The sequence below is a fragment of the Xenopus tropicalis genome, chromosome 8 (genome assembly GCF_000004195.4).
Source record: "Xenopus tropicalis strain Nigerian chromosome 8, UCB_Xtro_10.0, whole genome shotgun sequence".
NCBI lineage: Eukaryota > Metazoa > Chordata > Amphibia > Anura > Pipidae > Xenopus > Xenopus tropicalis.
Window position 1 is genome coordinate 101,813,837 of NC_030684.2, and position 13,327 is coordinate 101,827,163.

The 13,327-nt window shown below is 38.3% G+C and overlaps 1 long non-coding RNA gene across 2 annotated transcripts in view; it reads right to left on the bottom strand.

Annotated features, from left to right (window-relative positions):
* The window catches only part of LOC105948236, a 123,190-nt gene that overhangs the window by 82,576 nt on the left and 27,287 nt on the right, over positions 1 to 13,327 (bottom strand). For both annotated transcript variants that reach the window (XR_001925197.2, XR_001171653.3), the window contains exon 2: positions 3,025 to 3,183. This is a non-coding gene — a long non-coding RNA (uncharacterized LOC105948236). The remainder of the gene's footprint in view (positions 1 to 3,024; positions 3,184 to 13,327) is intronic.

Here is a 13,327-nt window from a genome sequence, read left to right on the forward strand (position 1 = left end):
GACATTATGTTAGCGTATATCATTTTAGCTGCCTGTATATTGTAAAATTTGGTAATGATCAATCATTACCCGAATGGCAATATTGAGTCACTACTAGCCATCCCATAATAATTTTACATTGAGGAGCCAATTACTATTGTTATAAAACTAAATATCTATGAGCACAACAGACACAAGTATATATCTCTGTATTGAGTTTTCTGAGATACAGTAACAATACACTAAAATAATTACAGCTGCATTAATGACCCACAGCTTCAGCAATATGAATAGCAACCCTTCCCTACAAATCTTCTATGGCCGTGGCCATCCGATTAGTTTTTACACATTCCCTAGCATCCCTTTATTAGCCATGCATTTCCAAAGTACACTCTGATTGGCTTGACCTACTGAGCAGCCTCTGCATAGCGCACATTACCCAGCACTCATTAGCCATGTACATTACACACTAAAAATATCCAAGGTACAAAAACACTCTGGAGATATATGACGCAAGTACTGGCGATTTATGGCTCAAGTACTGGCAATTTATGGCTCAAGTACTGGAGTTACTATTTTAGTAAAATAGTAACTCCAGTACTTATATCTCCAGTACTTGAGCCATATATCTCCAGTAGTTGAGCCATATATCTCCAGTACTTGACTTAGGTTAAAATGTTTTTCGTCATAATCAATTTGCAAGAATAACGGAAAGTAGCATTACCCCTTTATGGAGTCATGGAACTTGAATGAGATTGGTGTTGGTAACTGTAGACCTGCTGGACTAAACCAGTTTTTACCTGATACCTGTAGCCCGTCCAGATGTATTTTCAAGAAGTGTTTGTAATTTTTTACATGATCGATAGGCTTAGGGGCACATTTACTAACCCACGAACGGGCCGAATGCGTCCGATTGCGTTTTTTTCGTAATGATCGGTAATTTTGCGATTTTTTCGGCATCTTTACGATTTTTGCGTAAAAACGCAAGTTTTTCGGCGTCTTTACGATTTTTGCGTAAAAACGCGAGTTTTTCGTAGCCAATACGAAAGTTGCGCAAAGTCGCGATTTTTTCGTAGCGTTAACACTTGCGAAAGTGTTAAAACGTCGCGCCTTTTAAGTTTTAACGCTACGAAAAAGGCGCGACTTTGCGCGCAAGTGTTAATGCTACGAAAAAATCGCGACTTTGCGCAACTTTCGCAATGGCTACGAAAAACTCGCGTTTTTACGCAAAAATCGTAAAGACGCCAAAAACTCGCGTTTTTACGCAAAAATCGTAAAGACGCCGAAAAACTCGCGTTTTTACGCAAAAATCGTAAAGACGCCGAAAAACTCGCAAAAAAAAAGAAAAAGTCGCAAAATGTTCGTTTCCAATCGGAATTTTTCCAATTCGGATTCAAAATCGTGTCTTAGTAAATCAGCCCCTTAGTGTAGGATGGAAATAGTTCAAATGAATGCAGACTGCTTAGGTACTGAGCACATACTGGTAACCCGTATAAGGTGGAGAGTTAACCACAATCTCTTTGTGACATTTGAGGTTGCGATACTTTTAATTGCTGCATTTTTATTGTATATTAAATCTGACATGGTGTCATATCATTGTAAATCAAAAAGAGATGATGTATACAGGGCCTCTCAAAAATGACAGTGCTTCTTTAAGGTTGAGTGAGTAATATATTCTTTAAGGAATGCGTGAGGAGTGCCATTTTAATTGTATTGCCTTTTCTTCTCAAACTCACAGGGACTACTACTAAATAAGCCACAATTGACTAGTGCTCCAGGCAATTCAACTTTGTAGTTATGTGTTTGAGCATTCTAATAGTATTCTCACTCACAAATATTCCCTTATTTCTTCCATCATGATTCATCTCTTTCCTGACACAGAAATCAATGAGAAAATCCTGCTAATCCCCAAGTGGAACACAGTTCTTTCAGGTGTCTTGTAGAGGAACAAAGAACATTATTCCCTATGTGTTGGAGGAACTCATTAGTAATGGTGAGTTTGATAAAGCAAAAAAGTGGTGTCAGCTGTAACTTTTTCTTAAAATCTTGATTTTTATTTTTAGACATCATCATTGAACATACAGAGGAGCATATGGTATTGCTGATATTTGCAGAGAAAGGGAGTAGGGGGTGAATAATAATGGTACAGCACTTTAATGTGGAATAAATATAATACTTTGATACACTGTAACTTCATTAAATGGTTTCCTATTTGCCAGCATCTGGGGGGCAACTAAATTGCCCTGTCAGAGTTAGAACCTTAAGGCTGATGCCACACGTGGCGTAGGGCTCATATTTTCGGCAAGCAGAAAAACGCTTGGCGAAAATTCAGCCCTACGCCTGCTACTTGTGCCTGCACCGGAATGAATGGAATACGCTCGGGTGCAGGCACATGTAGCCGATATACGCATGAAAACGCGTGAGAATGCAAAGTCATGCGTATATCGGCAACATGCGCCTGCACCCGATCGTATTCCATTCATTTGGGTGCATGTAAATTGTTATATTAGAATGAAATGAAAACAGTAATTATTATTATTATTAGACAATTATAATTACTCTGTAAAGTTTACAGTTAGGGTTGGCACCTTTGCTGGTGGCTACACTCGAACAAAGGGGGCAGGAGTCCTTGTATCTTGTATACAGAAACCAGTTATCCAAAAGCCTCTGAAATACAGCAATGCTAATAAAGAACATTTTCTATTTTTGATTGATTTCTTTTGTCTTTCTGTAATGATAATAAATTAACTGCATTTGATAATAATGTTGAGGCGATTATCTTAATATTTAAATGTTTTTCATTATCAGTCAGATTATCGTTCACATTCCACAAGGCTGAAAACTGAACAGTTGAGACCTGAACAGGCCTAAGAAAAAAACAAACTGTTCTGGTCAATACCAAACTCTATTTAAGATGCTTTTATAAATTGTCCCCTTTATTTTCTTTAATTTTTCTTTAAGATGTTTGCAAAAGCAGAATGATAAAAGGTAAGCGTGTAAGTTTTTTTCTACGACGTTGTACTAAACGGTCATCAAAAGTCCTACCTCTCTCAGCTGCCATTGGCCTTTATTGTGCCATCTGGATATCTTCATGTGCTGTGAATAATGATTTCCCTTTACAGCTGTATCTTGCACATTGTATATACTGACCCATCAAACTGCAAAACTGACGAAGGGCACAATGTGCATGCCAAGTAGTACATCCTGCAAAAAGCAGAAAGGTATGCGTTTGTAAAATGCTCTTTTCAGGGATCGATGTTTCAACCGTCACAGACATCTTTAGATACCGACACAGTTACCCATAGTTTTTGTGGATTTTATTAAATAATTCTGATAGCAATATGATATATATTTATATTTACACCAGCGTATAGTCTGCACTGCATTTGTATAAGGGAATTGTCTGGGTGCCACAATCAAAAAACTATATAGCATCACATAAAGCTGCACTCACAGACCTTGCAAAGTGAAAAAAAACTTGATTCGATATTTTCCCATGACACCCTTTTATTTAAAGTAAATTTCAAGTTTTTATCATTACTTTTTCATTCAATTATGCACATTTTTTTTTAAACTTAACTTTTTTAAAATACATATGCCCATAAGAATGTTGAAAACTATGAGATGGTTTTTTTTAAATATTAGCATTTTACGTTGGAGAAAAGCAGTATAATGTTAACAGGCTTTCAGGGTTACTGACACTGTTCCCTTTAAGCCATGAGCCAGCGGTGTAACTTGATTGGTCCATGCCCCTGTGCAAAAAAAATCCTTTAAGGGGGCCACATCCCCTGGCCACAACCACACCGCCATCTTTAAAAGGTAGGAGAAGGGCCAGGGAGGGGGCATTATGGTACAGCAGACCCCATGTCCCAGGCCCCTGCACGACCATAGATTTACTTTATACAAAGTTATGCCACACTCACAAATTGTAGTTTGCACAGAATTTTGTACTCTGCACACCAGTTTTCTAAAAAAGAGCTTACAGCCTGAGCCTGAGGTGAGAACAATGCAGGGGGGCAGTTAATTTCTGTACTGATACCATTTAAAGCTTACACAAAGGTAAGCAGTCACAGCAGCCAGACAGGTGGGGGGCACACAGAGGGGGGTTGTGGGCCGCCAGTTAGACAACACCGATGTACACCAAATAGCTACCTTGATGCAACCCATTGACACTACTTAGAATATATTATTACATGGCAAACAGGTATCACTGTTACTGTTATATGTTGCAAAAATGTCTGAAATAATTTCAAATTATGAGTAAAATAATAAAAGCTGAAAGTATAATCTAAACTTATGCCAGTCTGTGGCTTCTGAAATTTGCCCAAACTTGTGAGCAATGGACAAGGCAGGGTACTTGAGACCTGTAGAAATCACTCAGAACCCACTTGTAAATCTGGTCTGAAATGTTTACTCTACTGTATTGTTTATATTATTTACCTTATTAATCCCTGTTGGGATTTTGTTTGTTTACTCAATTGTTGTTGTAGTTATCTAAATAATAAATAAAATGGAAGAAAATAAATCACTCAGAACATAACTAAAAGCAACTAACTTAACTGAAGGGACATATGAAGTGTTGTACCTCAGTTACAGAATAGAAGGTCCCACCTGTGAATATGCTCATCAGTCAGCTTTGGAGGGTTGTTAAGAATAACGTCTTTACATGCCCCCAACTAGCAAAACAGAACACAAGGAGAGGGTACTGTTATTTCACAGTCCATTCAGTTTCTCTATGAAATTCCAAACAACTACATACTGTAGGATTTAGTATTATGTCATTAAGGATTCTGTGTTATGGGAAAATATTTCAGAGAAAAGAAACCATGAATATGAGGGTTCTCGTTCTGCTTAACCCTTGGAGATCAAGGGTTAAATACAAAAGGTGGGGAGCAAAAGCACATTTAAATGCTTGGATAAGCTCACTACACTCACCATGTTTGCAATATTCAAGATCAATGTTGGAAAAGTAGGCACAGAGAGGAGACTGGGAACTGAAATAAGGCCATGACTTTGTTGTACAACTATTAGAAGAGCAACAAAACTTCAAGCAACAATAAATTAATTCCTCCTACTGCTGTATTGTCTTGTAAGCAATGTTATTATGATGTGGTAAACAGCTCAGCTGAGGAAATACCCCTGCATGTTGGTTTGTCCCACTGGTTCACTAAAGTATTCTAATAAAAAAAAATGGATGAAGAGTAGTTTAAAAGTTCACTATGTACAAGTAGAAGGCCTTACTTTTGTCTGCAGATCTCTTTGTATTCACTGGTTAATTATGTGATTAAATGTAGAGCACCAAAAACGTACCCATTGGTTTCTTTAGATTTGTCCATGCTAACTGCTCTGGAGAAGGCTCCCCATTTAGAAGACTGTGTCCCATTTAGAAATGTAAAATATTTGTTCACTTGCAGCACCATAACTCTTCTGTCTGCACTTAATACGCAAAATACAATTCTTTCACTTCTCTTTAGCGGTGCTTAGCACCATTGCATCCATCTAGCCACTATAGCTACATCTTCCACAACTGAGCCTATTGATGCTGGTTGCCTGAATGTGGGGTACGGGCTCCCACAGAGCTTTGCGTCAATAGGTGCAGCAGATTTGCACCAAAAGAATCAAGTTCTAATGTTTTTAAAGCAAGTGATGCACTCCCAACTCTGAAAAGGTTAGCCACAACTTGCTCCCAATTTACATTATAATGCACGTGCAGTTACTGTACGTTCATTTTGATGCATTTGGAGCAATTACGCCAGGCAAAAGAGTGTGGTTGCACTGGAATTCTGGGGAAAAATTGGTGATTTGTGTCTGAAAATTGCACTTTTGCAAAAAAAATATCTTTTAAAGGTATTTCCTTATTAATAAACATTTTGATATTATATACACACACATATATATATATATATATATATTTATATATTTATATACACACATACAAAGTATTTAATAGTGTAAGCATTTCAGACACAGAATATGCAAAAAAATACATGTGCTACAAAAAGTTCAAATATAAATATTTTAAAAGCTACTGCTGATATTGAAAACTCAACAATAAAACAAGATCTCCAGTGGTTCACACTGGTTATAATAAATATTCCATTTTCAGCCCCTAAATACGTGTGGCCATTCTGTGAAAAGTTTTCGTAAGCATCTTCTTATTACTAACATCTGCTCTAGGGGAAAATCATGGGTTTAATATCCAGCTAAAAGGCACGCGCATCCACAAAATAAGAAGTCATTTGCAGAATGTGCTGCTTGCAAATCACAGATTAATCAAAAAATAAAGTAAGAAAAATTTTCTCCAGATAACAGAAAATGCTTATTAAATATGTATTCGCCAAAATATATTAATAGATTCAGGCAGCAAAAATCATGTTCATCAATTTATAAAGGTTATTAGGATTTCCATTACATCCAGAGCCGCAGACAAGAGAAGCAAGAGATATGTACTTTCTTAAACTCCTAGACAAAAAAAAGAAAAAAACAAAACTCTTTTGGGTATTATTCATTACATCCCATGGGTCTTCTGTTTTTCATACATAGGGGGTTACTAAGGGTTACTGCAGATGGTAACCAACTTTCTGCAATGAGATGCATTTCCTACAGCGATATGGCAAAGGCAAGCTTGGGTTAACATACAGTCATTTGTAGGTTTCACTGGTGTGTACTTGCCCATTATAATCCCTTTTTTCCTCTGTGACTTATCGACTTTAAAGAAGGCTACAGGGTAAATGATAGATGTCAACTTGTAAAACCAAAACCCTGTGGGGCTTGCAAAAAATTTGTGGGTGTGGCTTAGCAGAAGGGCACAATAACGTGCCAGTATCAAAGGCTGCAATAGCTCGTTGTGATGAAAGCTCTTTGCACATGCAAAATTTTTAGGTAAATCGGGTAAAACCTAAAATCAGGTAACTCCTGGGAAAACCGGGGGGGGGGGGGGGTGACATCTATTGTAAATGTTTACAGAACTATTTGCAAAAGATACAGTACATATATAAAAAAGCGAGAGTTCTTATTATAAATATTTATCTCCTTTCGTGATGGAGAAGTTTGTGAAACAGCAAAAATTTATAAAGCACATTGAAGTCAAGGAGCGGTTGTTGCTGTGACTTTCTGTACCAAATGACCTTTTTACTGCACTTTTTTCAAACTTTTTCTGCAGCCATTGGAGTCTGAGCTTTTTTTGCGAAACCTGGAGAAAAGTTTAGCTCATCACTATTGTCCATCTATCATATCTTTCCTTAATACATCAAACCAAAGATTTTAGGGTCTTTAGTTTTAGACCAAGTAAAACATGCAGGGAAGCCTACACAAGAAACATACAGGGCACAAACACCCTCATATAAAGATCAGCTGGTCTCCTCAGGAAATAGCCCTGAACCTTAGGTTACAGATATTGGGGGCTTAGATTTATCAATCCTTGAGCAGCCAAATGATTGCATAAAATTTAAGTGAGTTCCTGAACTCTCACACATTTTTTACAGGGGTTTGGCACATTAATGAAACAAAGATGCGTGTTCTTTCCAAGGGGCTACTTTTTGTCCCAACTATAATGTACATTGTTTCCAGTGTACCATGACATTGAAGGAACATCCCAGAGTGGATTGTGGTAAAAGCTTATGAACCATAAAGTCCATAAAGACTTTTACTTGTTTATTCATTGATGAGGAACAGAAGACATCCCAACATTAACCTAAAAATTATTTCCCACAGGCAGAGAAAGTGGCCATTGTAAACTAGATAAAAAATCCAAACACTGACATTTGCCTGGCAGATAGATAGTGCTATTGTTGTACGAGACTATGCTTTTTGTACTTTACAGCCAACTATATCAGACCCCCAAAGTGGTATATAAGGGATATATCTGTGTATATATATTTATATATCTGTCCAATTTTGTACACACACTGAAAATTCATAGGGATTCAGTTTTTATTCCAGGTTGAGCCAGTAGTCAGTGCAAAACCTAACGTGCAATGAATACCTATATACATAAATTAAATATATTGGTTTTGTAGGGGGATCAGAGAACTATTTCCCCTGTTTTGTGGTCTGTGACATCATCCAGCCCGGCTATAGACTGGAGAAAATTCTGATTGGCTGGGAGCTCCAATACACTTCTGGGTAAAGAGGAGGACCCAGGGAGTGCCTTGCTTTGGGGCCAAAACTGGGGGTAGGCCAGCAGAGGTTATAAGGAAGCCCTGCAGCAGCAACCAACCAGAGCCAGATTCGGAGAGCAGAAAGAGAAAGTAAAAGGCTTATCCCCATATGTAATAAAAGCACCAAGTTTGCCCAGTAGCAGCAACCAATAAGATATTTGGTTATATACAGGTGACCAATAAATTCTACCTGCTGATTGGTTGCTATGGGTTACTGTTCCTGGGCAAACTTCATGCCTTTTATTTCATAACCCCATAAGTGTGCTCTGCTTAGCATCAAGCTCCAGTCATATAAAGGTAGAGATCTGCTAAGCTGCTGTTGGAATCCTGGGTGAGTGATCCATCTGAGGGAGAGGTATTGGAAGTCTCTGTGTGTGTCCCCTGTGTGAGGACAAGTGTTTCTTGTGGCCTGCTATGTGGGAACAACAGCCTATTCCAAAGCTAGAGGTAATTTGGGGCAGGTAGCGCTACCTAAGGAAGCTAAAGAGCTCTTGGGGAAGGGACTTTGCTCCTGAATAAGGAGGGTATTTCCACCAAGAGTGTGGGACTGTGTCCGGGGATAGACTGTTCCACACGGGATCCAGAGCAGGGTTATTACTGTTGTGTTTGCATGTAATAGTTATTGCCATTTCTACACTTTTTTTTATTTTCTAGTGGAATTCCACTGAGGTGTGCTCCACGGCATCCACTAGGTGGCGGCACTGTGCTGTTACCTTCCAAATAAGCAAAAGGGGTTTTCAGGGTCTGCTGGATTGCAAAGAAAAGAGTGTGTGATCCTATTCTAAAGGTGGCCCACACGTGGCGATCTGACGATGTTTCGTGTGACCATCGGTCGCACGAAACATCGTCAGATCCGCCACACACCGTTCAGGGCTGAAACAGCAGATAAGGAGGTAGAAACAATAGGATTTCTACCTCCTTCTGCCGATTCAGCCCTGACGGCAGATTTTGGTCAGGCGTCTTCTATAGCGCCCGATCAAAATTTTCTAACCTGGCCGATCGGCGAGTCGACCGATATCAGCAGCTTCCTGCGATATCGGTTGACTCGCCGACATGCCATACACGCACCGAATATCGTACCAAACGAGGTTTCGTACGATATTATCGGTGCGTGTATGGCCAGCTTTAGTGTGCCAAGAAAGGGTAACCGTTATTTCCTAGTAAAACTAAAAGAAAGCATGGCTATACCTCTAGAAATAAAGATAAGAGATAAAGAGGAATAGATAATTATACAATAGTATACATGTCTTTTCAGCCCACCCCTAAACACAGGAGGGGGTCTCCAGATTTAAGCATGCCGTGTTCACATGCTAGTTCAATGATACAATGACTGAATTAATTGTACAAACAGGGGTCTGGGACACTCAGACTAGTGTATCTTTTCTCATAACTATTTTAAGATCTGCATGCAATAGTGTATTCATTTTTATTATCAGGAGGATATTCCATGACTTGAACATATTTTTGAAAAGTACATCACACACTAAGCTGAATGTGAAACCGTCATGCTTTAGAGCCCAGCCATCTGCTCAAGGGCTTAATTTCTTCTAAATGTACTTCAAAATCTAACATTCTGGTATTGCAGAAGGCATTAGAATAGGCAGAATACTGGGAGGCCTTAATTTGATTAAATTATATTAAATTAGAATCCAGTTAAACCAAAGGTGTAAAGAAGCAGAACATGTTTTTATACCTTTTTTAAAAGACGAAATGCTCAGATATTGTTCTGCATCTTAAGAAGGTGTTCCCCCAAAGCTTGTACTTCTGTGCCACTTAGAAATGCCCATGACACAAATCTGTGTGTCTGTAAGTTAGTGATCTAGACAGCAGGGCCAGTAGATACCCTTTCCGTCTTCTCTAATTCCAGCCCTGCATGTCCAGAAGAGGTGATGGACCAGCAAGCAGATGGGCTAAGACACTGCTGGGGTTGGCGGTGAGGGAGATGGCAGGGGCATGACTGCCTTGGGGGTCCTTTTGGTCTAGCTCTGTTCAAGAGTCTTTCCTATTCAGCTATCATTAATATATTCTGTACCTTACCATAAGAACAATTAGCAATACTACTACTAATAACAATAACACTACCAATAACACCCATGCTGCAGGTAGATTCCCCACTCCCTTCACTTCTTGGGTCACTGAAACAGGTGGCACATTTGTGAGGGGACAATCAGTTTATTACATCCCTAGAAGCAATGTTCTGGCTTCTAACAAATACACAATTCCCTGGTTTCCCAACATTGTTGTATGAAAACAACTGCTATTTGTTATAGCATTGATTAGAAATATACTGTAAATGTTTCATTAGAATGCCCAGAATCTGCATATTGCACTATTAAATGTTACACTTTTGTTTGCAGAGAGCACATAATGTGGCAAGCCTGACACAATGATTAATTGCTACACTGGAGTCCCTATATTCAGCATTTGCCAAAGATGGCAAAAATCAAAGAAAGGGGTTCATTTTGGATGACAGTTATTTAGCAGCCAGGTGAATGTTTCTTTGTGATTAAGGAGCAAACCACATTGCAAGATGAAAATGCATCATAAAAGCTTTCATTTGCCTTTTCATTTCCAATGTTAGAATAGTTGTTACTGTATGTTTTTCATTTTGATCAGATAAATAGCAGAAATATCATATGTTAAATATTGTTTTTTAATATGGTTTTTACATTTCTGTGTGTGATATTTTAGGAAGATAAATGAACTTTAAGAGGACTGAGCCATAGATTCTGCTGTTTCCCAATGAAAAGTGAGAGGAAACCAATACGATTATAAAACCATAGAAATATGCCAAGTGTCCCAAACTCATGTTTAAGGCATGTTCGCTTGCAGTTCCAGCCAGAATGTTTAATCTGGCTACAAAACCACAGTGACCACCTCCAGTTCTTCTATTGACTTGAATAGGAAATAGGTGGATACACAGGTGCATCAGGTTGGAAAGCACTCCCAATTACATACAGTGTGACATTAGCCCTAAATTCAAAAAATAAACTTCTGCCTTTTGGCTTCCCAGTTTTCTATCGCAGATATCAGGATTCTCCTACAATACTTTCTATACTATGGCAGATGGTTCCTTAATGTCCCTCTGGCCAACTATGCACCTATAACGGCTGGTTAAACAGCACACTTACAGCCTGATCATTCAGAGCCATATATCCAAACTTGCATACAGCCTGTTATGTTCTTGTTAGATCTCATAAGTGCAAATATTTTAATATGGCTTCTAAGGGAAAGCAGAAAGACTAACCTGGTTAGGGCAAAAAAGGCTAAAAGGAGCACAAGAGCCCTTCTCAAATGCAAGACAGGCACAGAGATCCTTCTTAGAGGAACAGTAACATCTAAAAATGAAAGTGTTTGAAAGTAATTGCAAAAAAATGGTCCAATTCCGCCCACTGGTAAAACTGGTGTGTTTGACTCAGAAGCACTACTATGGTTTATATAAATAGGCTGCTGTGTAGCCAAGGGAGCAGCCAATCAAACACAGGATACATAACAGATAAGCTGTGTAGAATCCCATAGTATATAACAGAGCTTATCTCTTATTTGCTGGTGTACCCTGCAAATAATGTAAATTATAGTAATGTTTCTGAAGCAAACACCCTAGTTTTCCAGTGCAGGGCAACAGTACATTATATTTTAATTACTTCAAAACACTTGTTTTTTGGTGTTACTGTTCCTTTAAATGAGATGGTATTCACATGCCCCATGCTAAATACATAGCATTGCCATAAAACCTAAAACGAGAGGCTTCAACCTCCAATTAAGAATTTTAATCAGATACAGCCTAATGCAGAATTATAGTATCTGGGCAATGAATTTTCCAATTTTCCACTCATCTCAGGAATATGCGAGGAGCTTCAGTAGGAATTCTATAGCTTTTGTCCCAAGCATTAAACAATTAGCTGGCAGTTTGGTCAAGAGAAACCAAATTGACAGATGTTTATGGGCACCTGAATTTTCATTTTAACATAAAGGGGGTGATTTATAAACTCAAATTCAAGTTATGGTTCAAAAACTTAAATGTCTGCTATTTATTAAGTCAAGTCAGAATCTCAAACTGGAATTTTTCAAGTTTTTTGTGCTTGTAAAAATTCGAGATATTTGAGTTTTTTTTGTTATATGTGAGCATTCAATGTGCAAGTTTATTTGATTTAGAAAAACTCTATAAAAGTTATCTGCGACTTGTATCTAGTTAACTATCTCAAGCACTCGCAATTTCTTTAATTTCGATGTAGATACCACGTGGAGGCAATTACACTGGAATTGCATCAAGGGTAAAAATGGGAATTTGCTTTGAAAATTACACTTTATATCTACATGGAATAGATAGTTTAGGTCGCACATAAAATGGAGCCAAGCAGTGCCCATACAAACACCATTCATTAGAGGTAATTGTATTCAAAGATGCTCATCACACTTTCCTATAGCTGTGCTTAGTATGTATAAGTGTGTTTATTGACACAGGGGAACCCTGGAATTACTGTTACCCTTAAACTACCATGATTACAGGGTTCCTTGTGCGGCTATGTCAATACACTCAATGGACTTGTGCCTAAAGAATCAGGCTATGTCCTGTTATGAGCAAAGAGATACTAAACGCTCCTTTACTAATAACCCAGTTACATTTTGGGCACGCAAAATGAGTTCTGCGCCAAATGTGGCAGAATGCTGTATTGGAAACATAAGTAGAACCTTAGCCACTGAGTGTGCCAAAACTGCTGCTTTATGAGAGAAATGAAGGCGGCAGACCCTCACAAGTAACATGTAATACAGCCGCCCTATATGCTAAGTTGCAATAACACATTCTAAATATATATATATATATATATATATATATATATATATATATATATATATATATCTGTAATAGTGATATTGCTTGTACTTTAGGACAGTAAGAATCCCTGACACAACATCTGGTACCAAGCAGGTGGCCTGCTACGACAAGGTTCGCTCTGATGGCTAAAAATCCCACCGCTCATCTAACATATTGCATTGTACTCTTCTGGTGTGAAATTATCTTGGATCAAAGCATCTACATCATCACAAAGCAACTGAGCATCTGCTTCTCCATGACACAAATTTGCTTATCCCAAAATATGCAAGAGAGAAGCAAGAATTCGGTTTCAGCTGATCCTGTGAGTTCTGTGCATATAGCTGCATTAACAATATATTGCCAGTGACTTACA